At 44.3% G+C, this 18,508-nt stretch overlaps 1 protein-coding gene across 2 annotated transcripts in view; it reads left to right on the forward strand.

Annotated features, from left to right (window-relative positions):
• The window catches only part of ACCS (1-aminocyclopropane-1-carboxylate synthase homolog (inactive)), an 86,822-nt gene that overhangs the window by 30,795 nt on the left and 37,519 nt on the right, over nt 1-18,508 (forward strand). The window contains exon 2 of one of the 2 annotated variants that reach the window (XM_073348052.2): nt 701-839. The exons of the other annotated variant lie outside the window; for it this stretch is intronic. The gene's annotated coding sequence lies outside the window, so the exon portion shown is untranslated. The remainder of the gene's footprint in view (nt 1-700; nt 840-18,508) is intronic. 2 annotated transcript variants of the gene reach the window in all.

Consider the following 18,508-nt stretch of genomic DNA (forward strand, 5'->3'; position numbering starts at 1 on the left):
ATGGCTCTACTGTTCCAGTTTTCAAGGAGATCGGATCTGTGATAATCAGCATCCAGACAGCCCAAGGTGAGAACCGAAGGTTTAAACCAATGGTGTGCAAAACTGCGGCGCACACCCCCACCCTCACCCCCAGTGTGGGCACAAGAGGTTCTCGCGGGGGCTGGGGGACAAAGAAACTGGGATCCTATTCCTGTGACACTGCATGGAATCTGGGAGACACTTTATGATATTGTTGTTACCAATATTATAAAATTGCAAGGAATCTGACCATGTAAGGTACCTGTGAAAATGCTATGATTTGCCAAGTATGACGATCTTGTTTATATGTTTGTATCACCTTTGTATTGTGAGTTATAGATAAGTAGGGTATATCTGCAGGGTATATTTCCAAACTTGTGCTGTGTTTCTGGGTGATACCCCCAGACAGATTGGCAGCAGCACTGCCTAGCCCGTTTGATGGCCAATCAAGGGTAATCAGCTGTACAATGAATCCATTGAAAGGAGCCGGGGGATACACCTTATGAGTCAGCAAGGCATGTAGGGGCAAGTTGGTGGACAGAACTCTAAGGCTTTTCCATGCCATGTGCTGCGAAACTTGTGTTTGGCATACAGGAAGTACAAGCCACATGGAAAGAGAAATATAAAGGGCAGCTGCATTATTTCCATTTTGTCTTCAATCCTTCCTGCTTCTTACCCCCAGAAGCAACTTTTCTACAAATGAAGCTCTGAACAAAGGACTGAATGGCCCATCCAAACTTTGGATGTGTTCCAGGGGGACTTGCAAGCCAGCCAACTGACTAATACTGCTAAGAACCTGACATATGGACTTCGAAGCATCTGTATGTATCTGATTGCTTTACCATTTAACAACTTTTCTTTTCTTTTCTTTTCTTTTCTTTTCTTTTCTTTTTTCTTTTTTCTAATAAACCTTTCGTTTTAGACATCACAGGATTGGCTGGCAGCATAGTATTTTGAGTAAGATCCAAAACTGTACTGACCTGGTAATGTGGCTGGCCCTTTGGGGTCAGAAGAACATTTTGTATAGTGAGCAGCATTTTTAGGTAACTTCTCACTGTACTGGATCTATGTCTGATTGGGAGCCAGAGAATTGGGAATGCAGTAAAGGGGGCAGTTTGATTTCTTTATTGGCTTCTTGAAAACCAGTGTCGGGGATCAGGAGCACAGTTTGTGACTGGTTGGTAAATCTAAATTCAGTGTTAACCACCAGTTTTGGGAGAATCTGCTATCCTTTTTGCAGCCTGGCATTTTCAGTGACGGCTGTCCCAGGCACCCTGAGTCACACTACCACAACAGCAGGAGCAGGATAAAAATAGAGTGGGTATTGTGGGGTGGGACGGGAGCTGTATTAAAAAAATAGTCTTTCCACTTGGCAAACAACATGAATGCCCCGGCCAGCAGCCGCTGCTCTCTGGCCACCCAGCTCTGAAGGCAGTACTGCCACCAGCAGTAGTGCAGAAGTAATGGATTACTTCAAATTACAAGTGATGGGGGGGGGGTGACAAATTCTATAAATGGTAAAGGGGGTGCGACAAAAAAAAGTTAGTATGTCACTGGGTTAAACCCCCAAAATGAGCAGTTGAATCAACTGATTGCATACTATATTATTGTACTATCACAGTGTATCAAGTAAGGTCTTTCATGAAAGCTTGTAGTGTTCTGAACTTGACGGTCATGAGATAGATTCATAACCACAGTCTGTATGTATATGCATTTATGTATATAGAAAACTCAGCTCATAACCTATACTACAATTTCAACCACACCTTATAGCAAGGACAGGTTTCAGAGTAACAGCCGTGTTAGTCTGTATTCGCAAAAAGAAAAGGAGTACTTGTGGCACCTTAGAGACTAACCAATTTATTTGAGCATGAGCTACAAAAGCTCATGCTCAAATAAATTGGTTAGTCTCTAAGGTGCCACAAGTACTCCTTTTCTTATAGCAAGGACAGGCACCTCTCAAGACAGGTGTTTACACAAAACCAGCTCCAAGTAACAACCCTTTGTCCAATGAAGAAGAGACAATGGGGGACCATTAATGTTAATGGGAAGACATTGAAGAGACAGGTTTCAGAGTAACAGCCGTGTTAGTCTGTATTCGCAAAAAGAAAAGGAGTACTTGTGGCACCTTAGAGACTAACCAATTTATTTGAGCATGAGCTTTCGTGAGCTACAGCTCACTTCATCGGATGCATGCTGTGGAAACTGCAGCAGACTTTATATATACACAGAGAATATGAAAAAATACCTCCTCCCACCCCACTGTCCTGCTGGTAATAGCTTATCTAAAGTGATCATCAGGTGGGCCATTTCCAGCACAAATCCAGGTTTTCTCACCCTCCACCCCCCCACACAAATTCACTCTCCTGCTGGTGATAGCCCATCCAAAGTGACAACTCTTTACACAATGTGCATGATAATAAAGTTGGGCCATTTCCTGCACAAATCCAGGTTCTCTCACCCCCTCACCCCCCTCCCAAAAACCACACACACAAACTCACTATCCTGCTGGTAATAGCTCATCCAAAGTGACCATTCTCCCTACAATGTGCATAATTAAGGTGGGCCATTTCCAGCACAAATCCAGGTTTTCTCACATCCCCCCCACCCCCATACACACACAGACTCACTCTCCTGCTGGTAATAGCTCATCCAAACTGACCACTCTCCAAGTTTAAATCCAAGTTAAACCAGAAAATCGGGGGGGGGGGGTAGGAAAAAACAAGAGGAAATAGGCTACCTTGCATAATGACTTAGCCACTCCCAGTCTCTATTTAAGCCTAAATTAATAGTATCCAATTTGCAAATGAATTCCAATTCAGCAGTTTCTCGCTGGAGTCTGGATTTGAAGTTTTTTTGTTTTAAGATAGCGACCTTCATGTCTGTGATTGCGTGACCAGAGAGATTGAAGTGTTCTCCGACTGGTTTATGAATGTTATAATTCTTGACATCTGATTTGTGTCCATTTATTCTTTTACGTAGAGACTGTCCAGTTTGACCAATGTAAATGGCAGAGGGGCATTGCTGGCACATGATGGCATATATCACATTGGTGGATGTGCAGGTGAACGAGCCTCTGATAGTGTGGCTGATGTTATTAGGCCCTGTGATGGTGTCCCCTGAAAACCCCTCCAACGCATTATTAAGGATCTACAACCTATCCTAAAGGATGACCCAACACTCTCACAAATCTTGGGAGACAGGCCAGTCCTTGCCTACAGACAGCCCCGCAACCTGAAGCAAATACTCACCAACAACCACATACCACACAACAGAACCACTAACCCAGGAACTTATCCTTGCAACAAAGCCCGTTGCCAATTGTGCCCACATATCTATTCAGGGGACACCATCACAGGGCCTAATAACATCAGCCACACTATCAGAGGCTCGTATACCTGCACATCCACCAATGTGATATATGCCATCATGTGCCAGCAATGCCCCTCTGCCATTTACATTGGTCAAACTGGACAGTCTCTACGTAAAAGAATAAATGGACACAAATCAGATGTCAAGAATTATAACATTCATAAACCAGTCGGAGAATGCTTCAATCTCTCTGGTCACACAATCACAGACATGAAGGTCGCTATCTTAAAACAAAAAAACTTCAAATCCAGACTCCAGCGAGAAACTGCTGAATTGGAATTCATTTGCAAATTGGATACTATTAATTTAGGCTTAAATAGAGACTGGGAGTGGCTAAGTCATTATGCAAGGTAGCCTATTTCCTCTTGTTTTTTCCTACCCCCCACCCCCGATGTTCTGGTTTAACTTGGATTTAAACTTGGAGAGTGGTCAGTTTGGATGAGCTATTACCAGCAGGAGAGTGAGTTTGTGTGTGTATGGGGGTGGGGGGGATGTGAGAAAACCTGGATTTGTGCTGGAAATGGCCCACCTTAATTATGCACATTGTAGGGAGAATGGTCACTTTGGATGAGCTATTACCAGCAGGATAGTGAGTTTGTGTGTGTGGTTTTTGGGAGGGGGGTGAGGGGGTGAGAGAACCTGGATTTGTGCAGGAAATGGCCCAACTTTATTATCATGCACATTGTGTAAAGAGTTGTCACTTTGGATGGGCTATCACCAGCAGGAGAGTGAATTTGTGTGGGGGGGTGGAGGGTGAGAAAACCTGGATTTGTGCTGGAAATGGCCCACCTGATGATCACTTTAGATAAGCTATTACCAGCTGGACAATGGGGTGGGAGGAGGTATTTTTTCATATTCTCTGTGTATATATAAAGTCTGCTGCAGTTTCCACGGTATGCATCTGATGAAGTGAGCTGTAGCTCACGAAAGCTCATGCTCAAATAAATTGGTTAGTCTCTAAGGTGCCACAAGTACTCCTTTTCTTATTGAAGAGACAAACGCTCTTCAATCAAGAAGGATTTCCACACTAAATAAACATGAGTCACCATGGCCTAAGAGAAGAAAAATAAAAAAGAGAAAAAAAGCCTTTTAAAAGCAGGCTTGTGTCTGAATTTTGGGATCCAGAAACTGAGGGACAGTCACTTGGCAGGTGCTGTCTGTGAAATGCTGGATCCCCTCTATGGCATGGGATATGCTGGGAAACTGTTCAGAGGCAAGAGAGAACTTTTTTTTTAGATAAAATCCCTTTTCTAATACTAGAAGTGTAAAGCCTGAGGTTGTGCCTTTGTTTTCTGTGTAACTTTTATGTGTTTGTTTTCCCCTTACTGTTTCATCTTTGAATCTGTGGTTTTTCTATGAAACAAACCTTCTGTTCATTTTTACCCCTCTGTTCTGCTAACTGTGTGTCAAAGTAGGCTGGTGGTTGGGGGGACTGGTTTCATGCCTTTAGAGGGTGACGAATTGGCAGGAAAAGTCCGAGTGTCTGGTAGTTAAGAACTTGGGGAATATGGATTTAGGAAGACTCAGGACTGGAAGGGCTGTTGGTGTTGGTGTTACCCTGCAAGGAGTACTTGTGGCACCTTAGAGACTAACAAATTTATTTGAGCATCCGATGAAGTGAGCTGTAGCTCACGAAAGCTCATGCTCAAATAAATTGGTTAGTCTCTAAGGTGCCACAAGTACTCCTTTTCTTTTTGCGAATACAGACTAACACGGCTGCTACTCTGAAACCTGCAAGGAGTGACTAGGCTGGTGGAAGCCAGGGTGAGATCTTGTGCGTGTGTACAAGCTACTAGTGTCAGGGGTCTGAACAAAAGCTGCACAACAAAAGGCACCCAAGGTTACAGAGCTGGCAGTAACAGAACCCCTTACTGGATGATCCCCAAAATATCACAGTTTTCCCTTCCCTTGGGTCCTGTTTCTCTTCTGATCCTCATAGTGCTCTGGGGAAGAGCAACTAATGGACCAATACAACCATTTGGAAGGGAGCATGACTCCCTTCAAAGAGTCTCAGTGCTGACATTTTTGGTAACGCTGTGGTAGCTATTTTCATTTCTGGGCAATTTTGACTGCGGATACCAGGCCTTTGTGGCCCCATACTGGAGGCTCTGTTACACCCTGCCCTAGAAAACAATTAGCAGTGAGGAAAACAGCAGCCATTTTGGGAACCAGTGAGATCTGGTCATCCAGAAGACAGAAGGGCTAGGAACTAGCAAAAGCCAATTAAGACCCACCAGGCTGAAATAAAAGGAGCTGCCTGCTGCCAGAGAAACCAGGCAGGGCCAGGGTCTCTTGCTGGCCACAGTCAGTGGCAGGGGCTAAGAAGGAACTTCGCTGATTCCGTCCCAGAGAGAGAGTTTAACCTAGAAAGGGTAAGAATTGATTTTGTTTATAATTGGCCCAGAAGACAAGGAACAGTTTCAATTTTTGAGTTTGTTATTAGGGGTTTTGGAGTATGTGACCTGGATGGAGGGCCAAGACACAGAAGACTCACCGAGACAGGCTGATAGCTTTCAGGGGTGCTGGTAGCCAAAGAGAAAGGCACTGCTCAATAGGTGAGTGCAACCCACCACAGCAATGCTTTGTAAGTTGCATGGTCTGTATTAATGTTCTCTCACTGCAGAGGCTGTGCCATGTATGAACTGTCAGACTGCATTTTCTGGAGAAAATAATCCAGATCAAAGCTTGATGCATCCAAACTGAAGGTGTTTTGGGTCTCTCAGTGGGAGAGAGGGGGATATAACATAAGTTATCCTTCTGTAAAGATCTCAGTTATTTACAAACAACAATTGACTTAGCTTCACAATTCCCTGTGAAGTAGGTAAGTGTAGTTATTCCTATTTTACAGATGGTGAAACTGAGACATGTTAAGGGACTTGCCCATGGTTAAACAGCCAGTGAATGGCAGAGATGAGATTAGAATGCAGAAGTCCTGATTCCCTGTCCCTTGCTCCAACCACTCGATTACCCTTCGCCTTAGTACAAATGGTAGAAACGATTGCCTTTGCTGGGTGAAGGTTTCAGAGTCTGCACCAGCAAACTATAGCCTCCAAACTTTCAGACAAAACGTTTTCTGCATGGCAACAGTAAACTCAAACTAAAAGCCCTAAGAATGAGCAGGGAAGGGGAGGGAAGGAACGGCTGGAACAGGGAAGAGGCCATTCCAAGTCTTACAGAAGGTTGAGAAAAGGAAACACTTTTCCCGCGCTGTTTGGCCAAAGAGAAAGAGGGGTGACAAAAGGGTCAAATTCAGCTTACACAGCTCCCTCTTTCAGGCATCTGGCCCAATGGCAGGAGAGCTGGGGTGATTAGGCTGAGTTTTTGGCACGTACTCTGGGGACCAACAACTGTCACTGACTTCCTGGCTCTCTTTAAACATGCAGCTGGACAATTCTCGTGTCCTGCTGGTCTGGCCCCATCTGCTCTTTGTTTATGCTGTGATACACTCCACCTGACCCAGGATGACAAAACTTCAAACTCACCCTCCTGTTACAAATCTTCTCCATTGAATATATTATCCTTTGTCTTAGTGCCCAGTTTGGTGTGAGTCTGTAATAAACCTGCTAAAGAGTTCCCACACTCTCTAAGATGGGATTGTGCGATGTATGAGAATAAACAGGCATAAGCCAGTGGTTTTGATCACTGGGATCTTGGCCCAAAGCTTGAACTGAACAAAATTTTCTCTGAGGTTTGAAAAAGTTCAGTTCACTTTTTTTCCCCTTGATTTTTTAAATGTTTATTCTTAATGTCCCCATATCTTCAGAGATCTAAACTGCCGCCCCGAAATCCCACACAATAGGCCCTTTCTACAATATTCCCAGGCAGGAGCAGGAAATATGGAGTAATCTCAGGTTTTCCAACCTGAGTACTCTAGGATCTTATAGGTTTTCCAGCCTGAGTACTCTAGGCCACACAGGTTCAGAACAGACCGAGATGGGCCTGAGTGGCAAAGTTCAACTCCTCCTCCAGGGTTTTGATTTGGCTTCATTACAGAAGTCTTGATATTATGATGTTTGGTTTGGGCCCCATCTCTGCTTGTGGTCAGGATCCAGACTTTCAGGTAGATGTCTGAAAGAAAGTTCCAGATCTACTCCTGACTAGTCCTTACACAGAAATGGGAGTAGAGATCAAAACACCTCTGGATGTTCTGATCACATGGATGTTCACTATCCTTGCAGGATGTGCCATCCACGTTCCACTTTTGCTTCTGTTGAGGTTTGCATTGAGTGTCAAGTTTGAACACCCATTCTATCCCCCAAAGTTAAGTACCCAAAGCAAAATTCAGGCCAAACCTCTTGGCTCTGCACATTGTCTACCCGGAACAGTGAGGCTTGATCAAAACTTGATCCAACCCTGGCAAAAAGTTTGTGAACTTAATGTAAGGGGACTGTTGCCCCGTTACTAACATTCAGTGGGGGTGTTTTAGTTGCTATCTCCCAGTACTAAAAAGGGGGAAGGGTCGATGGGGAATCAGGACCCTGAGACTGACAGCCCTCAGGAACAATGGGGAGAGGCCAATGTTCCAGGTGAGCCTGAATGACAGGGCGGGCAGGCTAATCAGAGAGTCAGGAGGCCAGGGAGGTCCCATTCTCCGTGTGAGCTGGATTTGCCTGGGTCAGACAGAGTGGGGCTGAGCTAAGGGGAAAGCAGGGGCCCAAGCTAAGCTGGGGAGCAGAGCTGTGCCAGATCCAGAGGGACCAGAAAAGCAGCCCAGAGAGAGCAGACCCTGTCCTGGGAGCAGAGCTGCAGCCCCAAAGCCAGAGGCACAGCCCAGAGAGAGCAGACTTGCCCTGGGAGGACAGCTGCAGCAACCAGAGCCAGAGAGGCCAGAAAAGCAGCCCAGGAAGCCGGTCAGTGCTGGGAGCAGAGTCACAGAAGCAGCCTGCAGAGCAGACCTGTTCTGGGAGCAGAGCTGTAGCAACCAGAGCCAGAGGGGCCAAAGAAGCAGCCCAGGGACTGGAGGCAGAGCAGCGGCAGTGCAGAGACAGAGTGGTGCAGCTGGGGCTGGAGCAGTCTGGAGCTGGGTGCGGTGAGCAGCTGGGGAAACCTAGGGGGACCCTGGGCAGCGGGGCCAGTTCAGGGAGATGCCTCAGCCAAGAGTCTCTGCAGGCCAGGCTTGGATCGTCACCCCGACAGGGCGGGGGCGTTACTGGGAAGAGGGGTCCTACCACTTAGAGCCTGAGAACGTGTGGCCACCACCAGAGCGAGCGTCCAACCCACAGCATCACTGCAGCACAGCCAGGGACTGAGAAGAAGGCCTGGGACTTACAAGGAACAGACTGTGGACTGCCCTGATGTTCCAGAGACACTGTTTGTGATGTTCCCTGCCACAGAGCAGGGTGATATGTTTCCTTTAACCTTTCCCATTTTTGCTTATTCTTTTTAAAATTAATTGTTGATTAAATAACTTGCATTTGCTTTAACTTGTATGTAATGGTCAGTGGGTCAGAGAAGTGCCCAGTGCAGAGAGAGTACCCCGGAGTGGGGACACCCTAGCACCCCTGTCCGAGGTGACCACAGCAGGGTTGGGGGTCGAGCCCCCCAGGAATCCTGGGCCCAGCCTTGTTGGGGTTACGAGGACTCTGCCAGACAGGAGAGTGGAAGAGGAGTCCTCAAGGGCAGGGAGGCCACTGGGTAAAGGAAGTGGGAACAAGGACTCAGATCCTTTCGCTAGCCCACTTCACCGGGGTAGTGCAGAAGCCAGGAAAGTTCCCCACAAGAGCAGGACTATTTCCCCGCTTACATTAAGCACACCTGGCTTGAGCTTCAGGTTTGTAACAAAATCGCAAACCTGCTGAGCTTCAAATGGTTCCAAGTTCTGTTAGGAAGGTTTCACCCAGCTGCTGGGCTAAATTACAACATAGTGTTAGTTTTTTATTGATTAGTCAGTGTACTCTGTGCTATACAATAAAAAGGGAAAGACAAGCTCCCTACTCTCAAATGGCCTGTAATCTAAATGAATGGGTAAGAGACCAGGCATAATCTTTTCTCCCAAGTGCACTGGGAATTTTTGTTCATAAATGTAATTTGTTTGGAAAAAGGTCGCTGAAGAAATGAATTTTGAAGAGGTTGAGTGGCATGCACAGTGGCCCAATGCATCCTTGGTGTAACTCTATTGATGTCAGCTCCCAGTGCCTTATGCAATCCGGGATCATTGCTTCTAGTTCATATTCTCTGCCTGTATTTGTATGGTCTTGTATCTGGTTCATGCTTTTGTTACTGCAGCTGTGTGCTGGGCTGACTGTTTCAGTGATTTCCCCCACAATCATCACTCCCTTGCACGCATCCTCAATTCCTTCTCTGAAGCTCTGTGATTGTTCTAATAAGTGCATATTTCCCAGCTTGGCTCCCTGTTCCTAGACTAATTTATATGACTATTATCCTCTTTGTTGGTGCCAGTTTACTGTGAATGCAGAAATTTCATCATTATGATCTGAGCTATTCTTTAAAATGCCAAAGTAGCTAAATAGTGAATAGAAAATGCCATTTGTTTATTAAAACTCAGCAATCAAAAATGCTGCCCTTTGATGGATCTGACTTGTGGGGCTGAGTCTCCTCATAATGTGTGGAGTAGATAATGGGATCCTGCAAACCGTTGTGCTTCTGGGGAGACAGGTAGGGGACAGCATTACCAGGCTACAGCAGGTACAGCTGTGCAAATGCTGTCATGGACAAAGCTCTGCTCAGATATTAGCAGATTTTGCAGCTCATATTGATCAGTAGGAGGAAGATAAGTGAAAATCAAAGGCATAGGAATTGAGGAAGGAAACATGGATTTCATTCAGTAAAGCTGTGCTAGAAATCCAAATGCCCATCATGACTATACCAAACTATTGCTCTGTGTTGCTGCTCTGGTGGGAATTGAACATAGTAATTGCCGTACTAGATCAGACCAATGGTTAATTTACTCTAGTATCCTGTCTGTAGCAATGACTGGTATCTGCTGCTTCAGAGGATGATGTAAAACTCCCATGTAGGCAAAACTATGCCTGCAGGGGAAGTTTCTTCCTAATTCATGCTGCAATGTTATTTTTGCTATTATACAAATGCCTAACAGATTTTTTTAAATCATACTAAGCATTTTTCTTTAGACTGTAAGCTCTCTGAAGTAGAGACTGTCTTTCTAGTTACTGTGAAGTCCCTAGCACAAATCTGTGCATCACAAAAATAACAAATGGTAATAATTTACTTCAATATTTTGTGACTGGAAGTTCCACAGGTGAATTATGTGCTCTGTGAGCGGGAAAAATCCTTTTATCAGTTTTAAATTTCTTATCTTTTCAATTTAATTGGGTGCCCTCTTGTTCTTGCATTAAAATAAAGGGTAAGTAGGTGTGCTTAACTGACCTTGTCTACAGCAAGGCTTATTGTGGATACCCCATTATATCCCCTTTTATTCACTTCCTTTATAAACTAAACAATTCAAATCTTTTAATATCTCTTTTCATATGGGAGTCTTTCCAAGCCTCTAATAATTTTTGTTGCCCTTTTTCTATTTTTCTGCTATATCCTTCTTGAGATGAGTTGACCAAAACTGAACACAACATTCTAGATGAGGATATATCAAAATTTACAAAATGGTTTTATAATATTTTCAGCATTGTATGTATTCCTAAGCTTGCTTGCTTGCTTTTTTTTTTACTACGGCTAAGAACTGAGCTGATATTTTCATTGAGATATCCACAGTGATGCCTGGATCTCGTCTCAGGAGTGGTTATATTTCATTTACAAACCATCAATGTGCATGAATAGTTCAAAGTGGATATTACTCTGCACTCTTCTCTGCTAAATTTTATCTGTTCTCATGTTGCCCAATTGCCTCATTGGCGGGCCTTCTGAGGCTCCTTACAATCTTCCTGGCTTCATATCATTAAGTAACACCTGTTCAAATTCAGATCATTGGAGTACTTCACTATTTACCTCCTTCCACGTTGAAAACGTCCACTTATTCCTGCTCCTTGCTTTCTGTCTTGTAGCTGAATTCATGATATTCCACTGAGTATGCTGGACTTCTCTGGATTGGTATTTCTGTCCCAGTATAACATAGGTAGAGGAAGACTGTATTTTATCAGCAATTCGTCTATCCTTAGGAATGATCACTACAGCAATCTGTTATAGTTACTGCTTTTTAATAGGAATATGGCTGATTTGCTCATTAAATTTTTTATACAAATGATAGAGTATCAACCTACTTGCTTCCTGGATGTACTTTTCACCTTGACTCACTGAAGGTGCTGGATGGCTCAGGGGATTGGGAAAGGATAATGGACCCTTTAACACTAATAATTCAAACTCTAGTTTGAATCCTCCAAGGGTCAGTAGTGAGCAAGTTACCATCTGACGTTTTATCAGTGGTTTTGAGAAGCCAGGTGTCCCCATCCCAAAAGCCATCATCACAATTGCTACTCTTGTGGACCATCTCAACAGGGAGACCAAGGTTCGAAGGAAGGATGGAGACTGAGTTCCCCTTCCCACCTGCAGGAGGGGGTGGAGCACCTTCTGTTTACCCTAAACCATTAGTAAATATTATTATTTATTATTTATTTTTTCAAGTTACTATAACACGAATATCAGCTCTGGAAGCTGGCCTCCCTTGGTCTGATCGTTCTAGGCCTCCATTCGCAGTGTTATGGTTTATGGGAGATGAGGAACACTCTTATGAAAGTCACTGTTGAGGTAAACTTTGCAGGCCCAGGCTCCTCACATTGAGCTGTCCAGTATTGGAGACCGGAGACAGTGACATGTGGTTACATTGAAACTAAGAGAGAATTCCTATAAACAGGGCCAAATGCAGCAGAAAAATTTCCCATATAAGGCAACATGCTTATACCTGTTAGTTTGCATTTGTCTTGCTGGCGGGTTTGAGCTTGTGCTGGCACCCACGGCTTTTTACATTCTTTTCCATGTATCGTTTTCTCCCCTCCTCCTTCCCTCCCTTAATTTTTATGTTTTGAACTAAAGCTGGACACAGCAGCTGACACATTTGAGCTCCCCCCCCCCAGTCTCCCGTCTCTTATTTATGTCTGTAAATGTTTTGTTTTATCTGAAGTGAATTTGCCAGAGAAATGTTGGGCCCAGCTCCAGGCAACCCCATTTCCTTCTTCCATCTCAAGACATTCCTGAGTCTTGCAGCACAAACTTGCACAGCTAAATATTTAGAAGAAAGCAGAGGAGCTGTGTCCCTCAGGGGAACAGAGTGTCACTTGGGATGAAATGGGCTAACTAGCTGGGTGCCAGGAGAAGCTGTATCCTGCTGTTCTATGCATGGGTCTGGGACAGCTTGGAAGAGGCTTATATTCAAGTCTTACCTAATGTGATAAATGCACCTTCCCAATTGACCCTCTTGCCAGACGTGAGGTGTCACCTTTTTCAACTTCTCTTCTGGACATAGAATATGTAAATGCCATGTTTTGATGGTGGTACCTCAGCCCCAAAGGCATTTTGGGACTTTCCCAGCCTGCAAGCCCTGTCAGCATTAGGATTGCCCTATGAAAATGGGATGGGTGGTTGGGGGCCCAAATTCCCCTTTGTCCCACAGAGACTGGCTCTTCTGTCGCTCTTATCATGACAGTGCTACTCCTTTGGTCTTCTGTAGCAATTTCCACTGGAGAATCTTAAAGTACTTTTCAGACACTAGGCTGAAAATCAGAATTAAGCCTTGGTGACATAGAAGTTGGTCAGTGCATAGGCTGGTCTCCTGCATAGGGCTAAATTTCATCTACTAATATGGCTGATAACCGCTCCCAGAGTTTCAGAGAAGCATCAGGACTTTGGTGCTTGTCTGAACCAAACTTCAAACCACCAGATATCACTCATCCATAAAAATGACCCTCCATGCTCCATAACCACCTCTAGACAGAGGGGCAGTAAGAGGAAAATTAAAGTAGCAATAGAGTTTCTGGAAACAGGGTACTGGAAATAAAGGGCCAAGTTTCCCTCCCTTAGAATGGAGTACCTGGATGAATGGACTCTAAGGTGGATAGAAAGTTGGCTAGATTGTTGGGCTCAACGGGTAGTGATCAATGGCTCCATGTCTAGTTGGCAGCCGGTATCAAGTGGAGTGCCCCAAGGGTCGGTCCTGGGGCCGGTTTTGTTCAATATCTTCATAAATGATCTGGAGGATGGTGTGGATTGCACCCTCAGCAAGTTTGCAGATGACACTAAACTGGGAGGAGAGGTAGATACGCTGGAGGGTAGGGATAGGATACAGAGGGACCTAGACAAATTGGAGGATTGGGCCAAAAGAAATCTGATGAGGTTCAACAAGGATAAGTGCAGAGTCCTGCACCTAGGACGGAAGAATCCCATGCACCGCTACAGACTAGGGACTGAGTGGCTCAGCAACAGTTCTGCAGAAAAGGACCTAGGGGTGACAGTGGACGAGAAGCTGGATGTGAGCCAACAGTGTGCCCTTGTTGCCAAGAAGGCCAATGACATTTTGGGATGTATACAGCAGATCGAGGGATGTGATCGTTCCCCTCTATTCGACATTGGTGAGGCCTCATCTGGAGTACTGTGTCCAGTTTTGGGCCCCACACTACAAGAAGGATGTGGAAAAATTGGAAAATGTTCAGCGGAGGGCAACAAAAATGATTAGGGGACTGGAACACATGACTTATGAGGAGGGGCTGAGGGAACTGGGATTGTTTAGCCTGCAGAAGAGAAGAATGAGGGGGGATTTGATAGCTGCTTTCAACTACCTGAAGGGGGTTCCAAAGAGGATGGATCTAGACTGTTCTCAATGGTAGCTGATGACAGAACAAGGAGTAATGGTCTCAAGTTGCAGTGGGGGAGGTTTAGGTTGGATATTAGGAAAAACTTTTTTTCACTAGGAGGGTGGTGAAACACTGGAATGCGTTACCTAGGGAGGTGGTGGAATCTCCTTCCTTAGATATTTTTAAGGTCAGGCTTGACAAAGCCCTGGCTGGGATGATTTAGTTGGGGATTAGTCCTGCTTTGAGGAGGGGGTTGGACTAAATGACCTTCTGAGATCCCTTCCAACCCTGATATTCTATGATACCTCCATTGATTTCTATGGAATCACTTTGTATTTAAACCTGCTTGACAGAGCAAACTTTGGTTGCTAGTGTATATTTACCCTACCTGTTAATGACAAGGATATGTTAAATCTCCCAGATGCCCTCTGTTTGTCACTGAGGTTTTAACACCTCTTTATTGAGCAAGAACAATGATGTGTGTGACCCGTTGTTCACTGGCTGGCATAAGGACTCAAAATGCTATGGGAGCACTGAGGACAAACACAGCACAGCTACTCTGATTGTCCAAGATATCCAGGCAAATATTCTCTTGCTTGCTTTTTTTTGTTTGTTTGAAAGTGGGGTGTAAAACAGAGGGATATTGTCAATTTTAATGTGTCTGTTTTTCTTACATAACTGTAGTATGATAGAAAAGCTTATGGAATTTTTGTGTTAAGTTTCAATTATAAGTGTTTTGTAAATAAAATGAAAGCCTCACAATAGATTAGTCTCGCAGTGAAATTGAATAGAAGTGAAGCTGACAGATTTCACTATCCAAGCAGATTGCAAATATCAGAGTCAACTCTGGTGGAAAAACAAATGATACTCTTAACCTTTTGTCCATTTTAATAATCCATAGTGGTGGTATAAGGACCACACGGAGTGACATTTTTATTGCATATTTTTTTTTATTTTGGTACTGTCCCTTTAGCCACCATAGCAACTGGAGACGTTTGTGCTGGGTGTATTATTAAATGAGAATAAAGAATGGAGCCAAAGGGGTGAAACTCGTAAGTGACATTTAGTGACGTCCTCCCCTCCTAGAAACTTCTCTTTAAATAATTGTGATTATTTTGGGAGTGGAGAGGGGGGCCTTGGCTGCCTAATCATGGGAGCACCTGTGCTTTTCCCCTTGTTTCTGTTTGAAAGCCTCCCAGCGTGTTCTGTGTGGGGAGAGCATTTTAGCTTGCACTGGCGTCTGGGGAGATGCCTGTAGTGGTCTCCTTCTCTGTCTTCCCCAGTGGTTTGGACCTCAGGGGATGAAAGGTGGAATTATGAAGCAAAATGATGACTCCTAGTGTGTCCCAGAAGGCTTCCTGCTCCCATGCTTTCCTTGCTTGGAGATCGTGTAAGTGATAGACGATTCTGTTTCCCTTGCAGGAGTCAAGCAACTATAGTCATTTAGCTGAATTCCTGATTCAAAGGTTAGTGACACAAAAGAGATTTGGAGTGGTTTAAAACGGAGTGCTACTCATTTAAACAGATCACAACTAGCTTGATCAGACTTGGCTGCTTTCTGAAAGATCAGGGAGGTATCATTTTCAGACATGGGGCATCATTCTCTCTGCATCCAGAGAGGGTCACAGAGAGCTAACCAGGAGATTTAGTTTGCAAAGCTTGATGTCCACACTGGCTCTCTGAACATGATCATCTTCTGGTTGTGTCTATCTTTCTGTGATTGAAAACTGTTGTGTGCCTGAATTTAGAAATTGTGAATGATGTCAAATTGAGATGGGGGGCAAAGAAATCACATCCTATCCATGGGCAAGGGCTGGACAAGCCTTCCCATGCTGCCTGCCAATGTGCTCGTTCGTCCTCTCCCTCCCTCCCCTGACATGAAGAGTCCAGTTCTACATGTGGGAGGATAAGTCTCCATGGCTTCTCTGCTGACAATAGTGCTGGTAGATTTTGCGATATGCACACCTCTCCACAGAGAACTGTACTGAGAACCACTTCACAAAGGCCATCAAAATTTGGGGGCACTGTTGACCCAAGATTGGGTTGCAGCTAAAACTGACCTCAGAAAGCAAAGGCGGTGATATATATAATGATGATGTATAAGCTTCTAGTGTGAGGTTTAATGTGTGCAGCCTTCAGAGACTGTCCTCTTCAGTCTCTTGTGGCAATTTATCACAGAACTTTTAAGAAAGGAAGAGAACCTAAGCTTTTGGAAGGGCAGGTTTAAATGTTTAAGTCAAGGATGAGCAGGACACTTGCACAGTGTATAGTAAAATGACTGGAGAGGGACTAGGTGGCTGTGGGAATGGGATATAGAGCATTTCACCTGTAAACCACTAAACCTAATCCATCTCAGATTAGTAGTGGCTACAGGTCATTGACCACTGGTGAGTATGTGTTACAAGTCCCCCTCTGTGCTTGATCTGCAGAGGGTGTGAGTCTGCTACAGCCCCATCTAGAATACTTTATCTCAAGCAGCAGCACCTCGTATGCTTTTAGCTCTGGAGGTCCGCAGTTCAGTCCCGAGTGTGTCAGCCAAGGTGGTGGCCATCCAGTCACTCTGTGACAGTTGTTCAAATGGCAGATGTGAACTGAGTTGGGTCTCTGTTCCTATTGAACAATATCCGTATCACAAAAAACACTGTTACAACAGATACAAACCAGCCTCCCCATTTGAAGTCTTACCAGAGGCACCTTGGACAGAAGTAGTTAGAGACTGAACAAACTTCTTACACCCCAGTGGTGACCTTCCAGTTCAAAATTGAGTCACATTCTTAGGGCAGTGTTGGGGAAGCTTCCACTCTGACAGGTCATGATGTACCTGAACTGGGGATAAACAGGGGACTTTGGTTCCCTGACCTGATTTATGAGCACCAAATTCACTTTACCGTTCTTTATGGAAATGGACAACATGTTTGGCTGCCACCACTACATATAATACATTTGTAAAATGGTACAATGCATGTCAACAGGATTTTAAACATAAAGGAGTAGAGATTTGCATTTTGTAGACTAAGGATCCTGCCTAGAGTAGTGGGTGTTGAGTTGCAATGGGACCTTTACTGGGGTTGGAACGTGAGGTTTCAAACATTCCCAGACACCTTGGGATTGGAGTTCTTAGACTGCTGTCCAAAATCGGGATTTTATCTCTGCAGAGTCCCCTGTTGTCTTTAGGATTTGAGTTTTGGAGGTGGTATCATCATTGGGACTGGAATCCCTTGGAGGACTGGCAAGATCCCTCACATCCAGATCAGTGAGCAATCAAGTAGCCTTTTATGTAAAGTTTTAAGAAAATCTTTAAAGTTTTAGAAACTGTTAATGATGTTGAAAACTACTGTCAAGGTCTTCAAAATTCATCACTGCTTAGGTTTCAAAACAGTTCAGTAAACATTGTACAGTTAAAGTGACCAAATGTGCTGTAGTCAGTAATGAGACTAAGTACTTAAAGAAAGACTGGGGTTTGCCAAAAGCTATCTGCCATTTCTTTACTTAGCCTAATACAAACTCCTACAGGTTTAGGGGGAATTGGATTTGCCAACGGTAACTCTAGCTTTTCTAAATATTCTCAAATCTTGTGGTGATCACTACATTACTAGGATTAATAACCAGTTCATGTGTTCCTCTTTAATACCTCAGTGCAGTGCCCATATGACACTAAGCAAATGCAGAGGGATGCTTCCTGTTAAGGGAGTATGTGTGAGATTGTCACACAGACTCCTCTATCAGGTGCATGACACCATCTAGTTTTAATGAAGAAACCTGTCAAACTAAACAAACATGAAAAGGAACAGGACTTTCCCTAGAGCACCAGGATGGCAAAAGTAAAACAAGAGGTGTGTCCAGGGCTCGTAAGCAAAATATCAGCGACTACCCACGAATACACTTCTACTACTGCTCATGGATTTAACAGGTAAAAGCAAAAAGTCTATATCTTCTTATCGCTTTAGTTGCTTCTGCTCCAAATTGTAGGTCTCAGTTTTCATTTGTTTGTTAAGACAATGAGGCCCAACTCACTTCTAGTGAAGGATGATCTTGCAGTTGAGGCACTGAATTGGGACAACAGAGACATGAGTTCAGTTTCCACATTGGCCACGAACTTTCTGTGTGACCTTTAGCAAGTCACTTAATTTTGCTTGCCTCAGTTTCCTCATTGTAACATTATGGTTGTGTTGTGAGGCTCAATTAATTAATGTTTGTGAGGCAGTTGGGTGTTACAGTAGCCTTTCCAGATAGGAAGGAAATGAGGCGCCTACCCACTATCCTTTAGCAGCTTTGCCTTCTTTTATTTTGAAAACGTAATGACTGGCTGTATAGACCTGTAGCAGGGTCCTCTTCAGTGCTGGAATCTGAATGTCATGGGGTCCTTTGGGTTGCAGGGACCTGGGACATGGGGGTCTAACCTT

This window comes from Lepidochelys kempii, chromosome 6, assembly GCF_965140285.1.
Source record: "Lepidochelys kempii isolate rLepKem1 chromosome 6, rLepKem1.hap1, whole genome shotgun sequence".
Taxonomy (NCBI): Eukaryota; Metazoa; Chordata; order Testudines; family Cheloniidae; genus Lepidochelys; species Lepidochelys kempii.